Raw genomic sequence first — 10,272 nt, 5'->3', positions numbered from 1 at the left:
TTCTTTCTTTCTTTCTTTCTTTCTTTCTTTCTTTCTTTCTTTCTTTCTTTCAAATGTTGTTTATTTATTTGAGAGAGAGAGAAAGAGCCCAGGCAGGGAGGAAGGGGCAGAGGGAGAGGAAGAAGCGGGCTGCCTGCTCAGGGAGCCCAGTTCCAAACTTGATGTCAGGAACCTGGGATAATGACCTGAGTTGAAGGCAGATGCTTAACCGACTGAGCCAGCCAGGTGTCCTGGCTGGTTGTTTCTTTTAAGGATAGAAATACCAAAAAATATTTACAAAAAGAAGGAAAATTAGAGATTCAAAATATCGACTCTCACAATACCAAAACAAATACAAAATATCAAAGAACAAAGTTAATTTTACTCAATTTACTCAATAAACTTAAAGAAAACTTGAATAAATGGAGAAAGTTATTATGTTCCTAGATGGTAAGACAAAATAGGCAAGAAGGGTAGTTTCCTTAAAATTAATTGGTAAGTTTGAAAAATTTCTAGTCAAAATCATAATGAAATTAAAAAAAGTATGTAGTTTTACTAAATGATCATAAAATTCATTTGGAAAAAGGAATGGAAAAGAATGTGTAAGAAAACACTGAAAAAGAGAGAAGAACAAGGAGAGTGAGTTTGTGATGCCAACTTTTAATGTGTATTCAAAATCCACAACAATTAAAATTATGTTGTAACAATGAAAGAACAGGCATTACAATGGAAAGAATAGTTGTGAAACAAAGCCCAATATATCTGATAGTGTAATAAAGATAGCATTTCACATCAGTGAAAATATGAAGGATAATTTTAAAAATATATTGGGATAATTAGTTCAGTATTTGGAAACAATTTTTAACTTCTATCTCAAACCATCCACTAAAATAAAACCAGTGAAATAAAAATCAAGTTAATACTTAAAACTACAAAGAAACAGTAAAAATGTGCAAAAGATACAAGCATACACTCACAAAAGATATGAATGAATATGTACATGAAAAAGGGTTCAAGGTTAGTCATCAGCAAAATGCAAACTAAAACCACAAAAGACACCACCTGCAAAATGGTTTAAAATTAAAGACACTGACAGCACCAAATGTTGGCACGGATTGAGAGCAACTGGAATGCTTATGCACTGTTGGTGAAAGTGTAAAATAAGAGAAAAAAAATTTTAAGTCCTACCAGCCTCTTATAAAACTAAATATATACTTTCCCAATGGTTCATTAACTCTAATTCTGGATATATGCTCAAGAGGAATAAAAACGTGTCCACAAGATGACTTGTCCAAGAATTCATTTATAAGAGCCAAAAACTGAAATCTGGTATGCATCAACTGGGCAAGAGTAATATTCAACACAATGGGATAGCAACAACAAAAAGGAATGAACTATTGATATTAAAAATAAAAATAATAATGAAAGCTTAGTGCAAGAAGATTTACATGAAAGTGTCCACTGAAAAACCATTTCTATCAAGATTTACAATATGTAAAACTAACATAAAATGCAAAAAACCTCCACAAAAAAAAAACAAAAACAAAACCAACCACCTCAGAACAGTGGTTAGGAAGGGGTATGATAGACAATGTTAACATTCTACTTCTTGATAGGATTTTAGGTTACACAAGTGTATGCATTTGCTACATTCAGCAAATGCATATTTTCAATTTGTGGATTTTCTTGTAAGTAAAATTTACCACAAAATTTTAAAAAGCTGAAGACCTGCCTATGGTTTTACTACAACTTGCTCATCTTAGATTCCAATTCTCTGCTATTTCTGGAAAACCTAGTTTTGTAGTTAAAAAAATGTTTTCTAAGCTGTAAACATATAATAAAATGTCAACTTTATGACACGCTAATTTAGGGTGATGTATACTGACATCTGCAATTTACTTTGAAATACGTCCAAAAAAAAAATAAAGGTAAATTGATAAAGATGTATAAAGAGGTAGCTATTTGATAAAGAAAGTATAATAAAGTATCATGACAAGCAGAATAATGTCCTCGCAAATATGTCCATATATTAACTCCCATATGAATATTAAGGTTACAGATGGAATTAAGTCAGCTTACCAGTTGATTCTAAGATAGGGAGGTTATTCTGTATTATCCAGGGGGGCCCAATGCAATCACAAGGGTCAGTAGGAGTGGAAGAGAGGGCAGGAGAGGAAAAAACAGAGAAAGATGTAACTATGGAAGAAGGTTCAGAGAGATGCCAGTGGCTGGCTTTGAAACTGGAGGAAGGCACACACAAGACAAGGCACACAGCTGTCTTTAACTTATGCAACTGTCTCTGTATAAAATAGATGATTATTAAGCCAAGGGAAAGTGACAAGAAATTTTTCAAAAATCACCAAAAAAGACAAAGTCAATAATCTTGTGAAAAAAAAATTGCTTTTTGTCAATACTCAAATATATTCGAACTGAAATGGGAATTAAACACGGTCTTGAAAAAGATCCACTTTTTTAAAATTATTATAATCGTGTGGGTAAAGACACAGGGAAGGTGTATCCTCATATGGTCCTAGTGAGACTGAAATAATCAGGCTTTCTAAAGTGTAATTTTTTTATATTAAGGGTCTTAAACATGTTTATTATCTATATGCTGTAAATTTTGTTTTCAGAAATTTCACAGGGAGATGTGAGAAAAGGTTTTAAGTATATTCATCGAAGCGATGTTTGTCATTCAAAACACTGAAAACAATCTGAACATTTCACAACAGGATGATTGAATTATGTTTCCCATATAAAATGGAAAACTATGCCACCATTAACAGTATAATTTTCGATATTCAATAATAGCAAGTGGTATGCTGGGGAGAAGCAAGATATAAAACCGTCAACAACATAATCCCATTTTTGCTTACAGTTTTATGTACACATAATATTAGAAAAGTTATACACCTAGTTGTAAGTGGTGGTTATCTCTTGTAAGTGATGAGGCTAAAGGGTTCTTTTTCTTTAACGCTTTATGTGATATTCATCTACTACACCAGAATGTAAGCTCCTTGAGGGTAAGAAACAGCTTTTTTTCTTTTTTAAAGATTTTACTTATTTATTTGACAGAGAGAGAGAGAGATCACAAGTAGGCAGAGAGGCAGGCAGAGAGAGGGGGAAGCAGGCTCCTGCTGAGCAGAGAGCCTGATGCAGGGCTTGATCCCACGACCCTGAGACCATGACCTGAGCTAAAGGCAGAAGCTTGACCCACTGAGCCACCCAGGCACCACAAGAAACAGCTCTTGTTCACCATCAAATACCTCCAGCTTCTTACAGTATCCAGCATAGGAATGATACCCAACAAGACTTGATGGACTTATACACTGAGTAGTTTTCTATTTATTTCCAAATTTTCTGTCATTGGAATTTTTGTAACCAAAATAATCCTAGCACAAGTATCTTTTAAAAAAGAAGAAGAAGGAAGAAAAAAAAAAAACCACAAGACAAAACACAAGTAGATTTATGCATAAAAACGTAGCACAATTCAAATGTCCAGTAGTTATTTTAAAATTTTGTTTTTAAGTGGTGACCACCCCACCAGAAAAGGCTTATTGTAGAACATTAAGGAGAAATTAGGAAATGTAATACATGTAATATGATCTCCAAATGTGAACAAATATCTCATAGAGAAAAGGCTAAAAATATGAGAATCTTAACCACAGTTTTTGGAGGTTGGAATTATTGGAGTTATCTTTCCATCTTTATCCTTTATCTCCTTTCCAAATTGCTGACAGTAAGAATGCATTATTCACATAGTCCTAAAATGTTTAGGTTAAATTCTTTAAAATACCAGAAAGAAGAGCCAGTAAAATAAAGTGGGTAAGAGAAGGAGTCAGAACAAACTGTCCGGGTTGGAAGCTGGCTCTTCCTAGCTGTGACCTTGAGCATTTGGCTCAACTGTTTCCTTTTCTGTAAAATGAGAAAAATAACAGAAACTACCTCACATAGTTGTCTTTACTTTATTTTAAAAAAGTTAATACACAGCACTTAAAATAGCACCTAGCACACAACAAAGGCTATAAAAGTGTTTGTTAAAGGACAGCTGGGTGCCTCAGCCGGTTAAGCGTCTGCCTTCAGCTCAGGTCATGATCCCAGGGTCTTGCATCAGGCTCCCTGCTCAGAGGGGAGCCTGCTACTCTCTCTGCCTTCTGCCCACCCCGCCCCCCGTCCCCCGCTTGTGCTGTCTCTCTCTGACAAATAAATAAAATCTTAAAAAAAAAAAAAAGGAGTCTTTGTTAAAGTAAGTAAGTAACAAATCAAGTCTCTGGAGAATGGAAAGAGCCACATGGTAACCATATTTCTTTTCCTCCTTACCTTTCTTCCTTCCTTCTTCCCTGCTTCTGTCACCCACAAGTTCCTTTCCCTTTGCAGAAGGACATTTATTCAGGGAAGATGGAGCAACAGATTATCTAAGTCAACATACTGAGACAGCAGCAAACAAGAATTTCATGACTGGACAGAATATTGGAAATCAGAAATAATATGCCAATGTTTCTGTATGTGGTGATAAGAAGAATTGGGGGCAGGGGGAGTTAAAAGATGGAAGACAAGATAAGCTAGGAGAAGGTCAGGAACTTGGGGCTTCATACCTCAATCACAGCACACGCCCATTGGCCAGCCTTGCTTGGTTCATTCCAGCTGAAGCTGTGAGGGCTGTTGTAGAAAAGGGATGTGCCCATCCCCTGCACAACGCCTCAGTTTCACCAACACCAAGTTGTGTGCCGGCAGGGGGCGCCCTAACTGGTCCCTATCAGCCCCACCCTATTTAGCCTGTGTTCTGAGACATTTCTCCCCCCAGTCAGGGCTTCTTGATGCCTGAGTTTAACCTGGTCTGACTCAGTGCAGGGAACCCAGTGACTCTCATCAGGATGACCATTCCATTGTTTCCTCTGCAGAATGACACCAGCCCTGGGGGAAAAAAAAAAGGAAAACATGTATTTCTTGTTGGTTCTGCTTCATTCTTAGAGAGCTACCATTTCTTCTTCCTGTAATAATGTGTACTTATTGTGTCTATTTTTAACATTCCCTTTCAAAGGGTTAACCATACATTAACCAATTTTTTAAAAAAGAACATGTTAAGTGAAATCCAGTCACATCACCTCTCTAGACAAATCTGGGAAAGTTGAAAATAAACAGTTTAACCTGTAAATCTGTCATCCAGGGAACACTAAGGCTCCCTCTTTAATTTTTTCAGATGACATCAAAACCCTGGCTTCAGATCACAATCGCAGAACGCTTGCACTCTAGTAAGCTTGGAACCCGTTGCAAGCTCAGTTCTATTACTCTTCCTTAAATGTCAAAACAGTGAGTACAGCATCCCCCGAGAACCACAAACATCCCGCGGAGACTTAACACCAAGATGAAGCCTTTCCAGACACTGGTTCCAACGAGTTCCCTCTATTTACCATTTAATTAAGATTACAGTTTGGATCTCACATGAACACTTGCCAGACCATTTCCACCAGAGCTCTTAAGACCCACTTGCCTCTGGGTCCTTTGAGGAAGCCTTTGTGATGCACCACATTTGAACCAAAAGGATGGGAGTCGATACCCTGTGGTCCCTCAAGAGAAGCAGGAAACCCACCTCAGTGAGCAGAGGCCAAGAGTTAGACAATATCTGGCTTCACTTTAGGCTCAGAGAAATTTCTAAAAAGAGGAGAGTCCAGCTTCGTGACTCCGCAGTCAGTTCTCAAAAGGAACCATCTGGTATAAAAAGGCAAACCTGGACCTCACGTGGGTTGGCATAACCATAACTCAGAGTGGCCTGGGGAGGCCCAGGTACAGATATCCAGAGCTGGGGATGTCCAAGAACAGGCTGAATCCGGGTGTGGAATGGGATCAGGAGCTGTGGGGCTGGGAACAGTGGGGTGTCTGTGCCAAGTATGTCACACCCCACCTGTAGTTAAGTGATCACTGCTTTTGGCACAGAAATAAACCAACTGAGCTTAATTAGCTAATTAAACTATAACCCAGGCTTTTAACTTTGTAGCAGTAGTTACGATTCAGGAGAGGAGACCTGGGGTTTATCTTTTTAGGAGAACTTCCTATAAACCAATGAAGAACCCGATTCTTAGTCAGTTGGGAGGGCACTGGTCTTGGGAAAAAAATATACTTCATTTTGTTGGCCTTCTTGAACCATCCCATTTTAGCCAAAGGCAACAATTAAGGCAGAGTTTTGTTTGGTGATGCATGTCATTTACTAGGTTTATGTGAAAACAGTATGAAGACTGACGGCCAAAACTTCCACAGAATTTTGTCCCCTTCCTCCAGTATGGTTCCCAGTTAGTCAACCCAACATCAGAGCACATGACCATAAACCCACCACACTCCAAACCACCATGGCCTGGATTTTGCATCAAGATAAACCAACAGTTAACCAAGTCTTCCTCTGGGTACTTACAATCTCAATCACTCATCTGATAGATGATACAGTTAATCAATCAAGAATGCCCTTGTTACCTAGAGAGCTCAGAAACTGTGTTGTCAATTTACCTATACAAGTGGACTCAGGGGACTGATTCAACAGAGGCTGACATAAAGTAGCCCATTGTTTATTTCTTTTCAGAGAAAATACAATTTCCCAGTGGGCAATATACCCGTGAGACCTTGTCAAAACTCAAAATATCCTCCCTCAAGGGAAATCTATTTGCAGAGAAGATTTACAATCATAAGGTTGTTGGATAAGTATCAAGCCTAAGCAAGAGGGTTTTCCTTGACAGTATTAATGATAGGTACCCTCGAGTATTACCAGTCAGAATGCTGCTTCCCTTTCCACTGTGGGCACAATCCAAAGCCATGTGAGTGGCCTGGAGAGGCTGGGCTCCTCCCCGCACCCAGTATTAAAAGTACAGAGACCTTCTGTCTTCTGATCCACCTGCCCAAAAGGGACCAAGCCTTTTACTGAGATATTCTTGCTCATGCCATTTGGCCTCACTACCTGAATTCTTACATCTTTTCATACAACAATTTCTTTGGCGGGGGTGGGGGTGCGGGAGTACTACCGATTACTGACATCTCTTATATGTTGGTTCTTCCTAATTTCAGTCTCTGAGAGTAAGTTTAAGTTTTTACTTAATACTTTGCTGTTTTTTAATTATCTTTACATCAAAAGATAGATAAAAATTGCAGTTAAAGATTTTGGACCCATTATGCAACGTCAGTGGTAGTGTGCACTGACTGATTAAGTGAGGGTAAGAGGGACTCCATCCTTGGACCACACAAATAACACTTGAATTCAGAATTCAACATGCAACCGTGTGTCCTTTGGCCACCATGAACTTCCTGTGGTTCTTAAGTTTGGTTCCAATAATGAGACATCCACTCAAATTAGCTTCAATAGAAAGGTCGGGGGTGGTTCTCAAGACTACTTCTCACAGAAACTAATGTGACAGGCCTAAAGTGAATGGGAATGAGAACGTGCAAGTGGGCGATGAGATCAGTGTTTCTGAGTGGTTTGAAAATCTTTCATCTCTTTCATCAGTCTTTCATGGTCAAGGGCTATGTGTCCACCTCATCTCACATCTTTAACTCCTCTCACCTTGGTCCATTTCCTTTGGTATGTATGGCTCAACTAGGCCATCAGCCCCAAGGCTATAGGGCCTACCTAAGTCTACAGCTCCACGTTCCAAGAGTAATTTCAGATGGACATCAAGACATTTGTATAAATGAGGGGTGGAATAGGACTAAAATAAGCATGGTGAGGCTACTCAAGGGATTGAGGTATAAACATAGCTCTGAACTTACAGGATTTCCTTACTGCCTTACAGAGGATTTTTTAAATCTGCTATTTGATTTTTTTATACCTTTACCCATGGTATTCATCTCCTAGATCTGCCATTATCAAGTACCACAAACTGTGTGGCTTAAAACAAAATCCTGTCGACTCATATTTCTGGAGGTTAGCAGTGTGAAATCAAGGTGTTGTTAGGGTCCTGCTCCTTCTGAAACATGTAGGGGACTCCTTGCTTGTCCCCCCCCTGTGGTTAGCCAGCAATCTCTGGCATCCCTCAGCTTGCAGATCAATCTCTCCAATCCCCCTCCTTCACATGGTACTCTCCTATGTGTCTTCACATCATCTTCCTTGTAGGCATATCTGACTTTGTGTCAAAATTTCTCCTTTTTTTTTGTTTCTAAATATATTTTACTGGTATATCTTTTTTTTATTAGGTTATATTAGTCGTCATACAGTACATCATTAGTTCTGGATGTAGGGTTCCAAGATTCATTGTTTGCCTTTAACACCCAGTGCTCCATAAAATGCATGCCTTCCTTACCACCCATCACTGGGCTAACTCATTCCCCCCACCTCCCTCCCCTAAAACCCTCAGTTTGTTTCCTGGAGTCCATAGTCTCTCTTGGTTTGCCTCCCCCTCCAATTCCCCCCCCCCTTCATTTTTCCCTTCCTTCTCCTAATGTCCTCTGTGCTATTCCTTGTGTTCCACAAATAAATGAAACCATATGATAATTGACTTTCTCTGTTTGATTTATTTCACTCAGCATAATCTCCTCCAGTCCCATCCATGTTGATACAAAAAGTTGGGTATTCATCCTTTCTGATGCCTGAGTAATATTCCATGGTATATATGGACCACATCTTCTTTATCCACTCGTCTGATGAAGGGCATCTCGGCTCTTTCCACATTTTGGCTATTGTGGCCATTGCTGCTACGAACATTGGGGTGCATATGGCCCTTCTTTTCACTACATCTGTATCTTTGGGGTAAATGCCCAGTAGAGCAATTGCTGGGTCATAGGGTAGCTCTTTTTTCAATTTTTTGAGGAACCTCCACACTGTCTTCCAAAGTGGCTGCACCAACTTGCTTTCCCACCAACAGTGTAAGAGGGTTCTCCTTTCTCCACAGGCTCTCCAACATTTGTTGCTTCCTGCCTTGTCAATTTTTGCCATTCTAACTGGTATAAGGTGGTATCTCAAGGTGGTTTTGATTTGAATTTCCCTGATGGCTAATAATGATGAACATTTTTTCATGGTCTGTTAGCCATTTGTACGCCTTTTTTGGAAATATCTCTCCTTTTTACGAGGACACCAGTCATATATTGAATGAAGACCCACCCATTTAATGGCCTCATGTAGACTTGAGTACCTCTGTAAAGACTACTTCCAAATAAAGTCACATTGAGGTACTGGTGGTTGGAATGTCCTGTATCTTCTTTTAGGGAAACAATTCAATCCTAAAATCACATACATAAAATTTTATATAAAGGCATAAATATGATCATATGCACAGAGTTTCATTTTAGTGAAGCGCTTTATTTTTTTCCCCTAAATTTAGCTCTGTACCACCCTTCTCGCTTTTCTACTTTCATTCATCTTTATCCTGCCACCTTCCTCCGCTTACCAAGGAAACCAATTTTTACAACCTAACATGGATCCTTCCTTTGTGTTCTCTGTAATTCTGTCACCACATTCAGATATATATACATACTTCTGTCAATTTTCCCTCAAAAATAGAATCATTTTATGTACTTTTCTCAATAGTATCTTATGAGCATTTCTCATGGTCTGGTTTAGTTTTAATTCCTTTGTTATTGATTGCAAACATATTCCTTTGTGTGAATCATAAATTCACTACTACTCTGTTGACAGACATGCCCCCTTTCTCCTGTTTTACACAATGCTGGAGTAAACCTCCATAGACATAGGTCCTTAAAACCATTTTTATTTCTATGGTCTATAGTTAGGTATTGAATTGCTGGGTCAAGGGGTACATGTACTTTTTATCTTAATAGATGTTGCCAAATTTCTTTTCCAGAGGATTTTAGCACATCACATTTTACCAGCAAAGTACCAGAGTATATCCCCACCCTCTCCCCCCACCAGCATACGGTATTATGGCTCTTTCTGCCGGTCTAAGTATAAAATGGTATTTTATCATTAATTTTAATTTGCCCCTCTCACAACTAGTGAATGTGAGGATTCTCTCATAAGCTCACTGGTGTGCTGGCCACTTGAATTTATCCTTCAGTGAACTGTTCATTTGTATCTTGAGTATCTTTCATCATCTCTTTTTCTCAAATTAGGAGTATATATTAGAGATATAAACCTGTTACATTACAAATGTATGTTTATTATTTATCTATTGACTTTATAATTTTAAAAATTAAATATAATGATGCTGTCTTTTATAGCTCCTGGTCTTGACTTAAAACAGTCTTTCCCACCTTCAGAATGTTCACATAGCCTACCAGATTTTTAAACAATCCCTTCATGGTTATATTTTTTATATTTAAATATCTGATCTATTTGAAGTGGATTTTTCCACATAGTATCAG

This window comes from Enhydra lutris, unplaced genomic scaffold, assembly GCF_002288905.1.
Source record: "Enhydra lutris kenyoni isolate GAN:26980312 unplaced genomic scaffold, ASM228890v2 scaffoldscaffold40, whole genome shotgun sequence".
Classification (NCBI taxonomy): Eukaryota; Metazoa; Chordata; class Mammalia; order Carnivora; family Mustelidae; genus Enhydra; species Enhydra lutris.
This window is presented reverse-complemented; position numbering follows the sequence as displayed.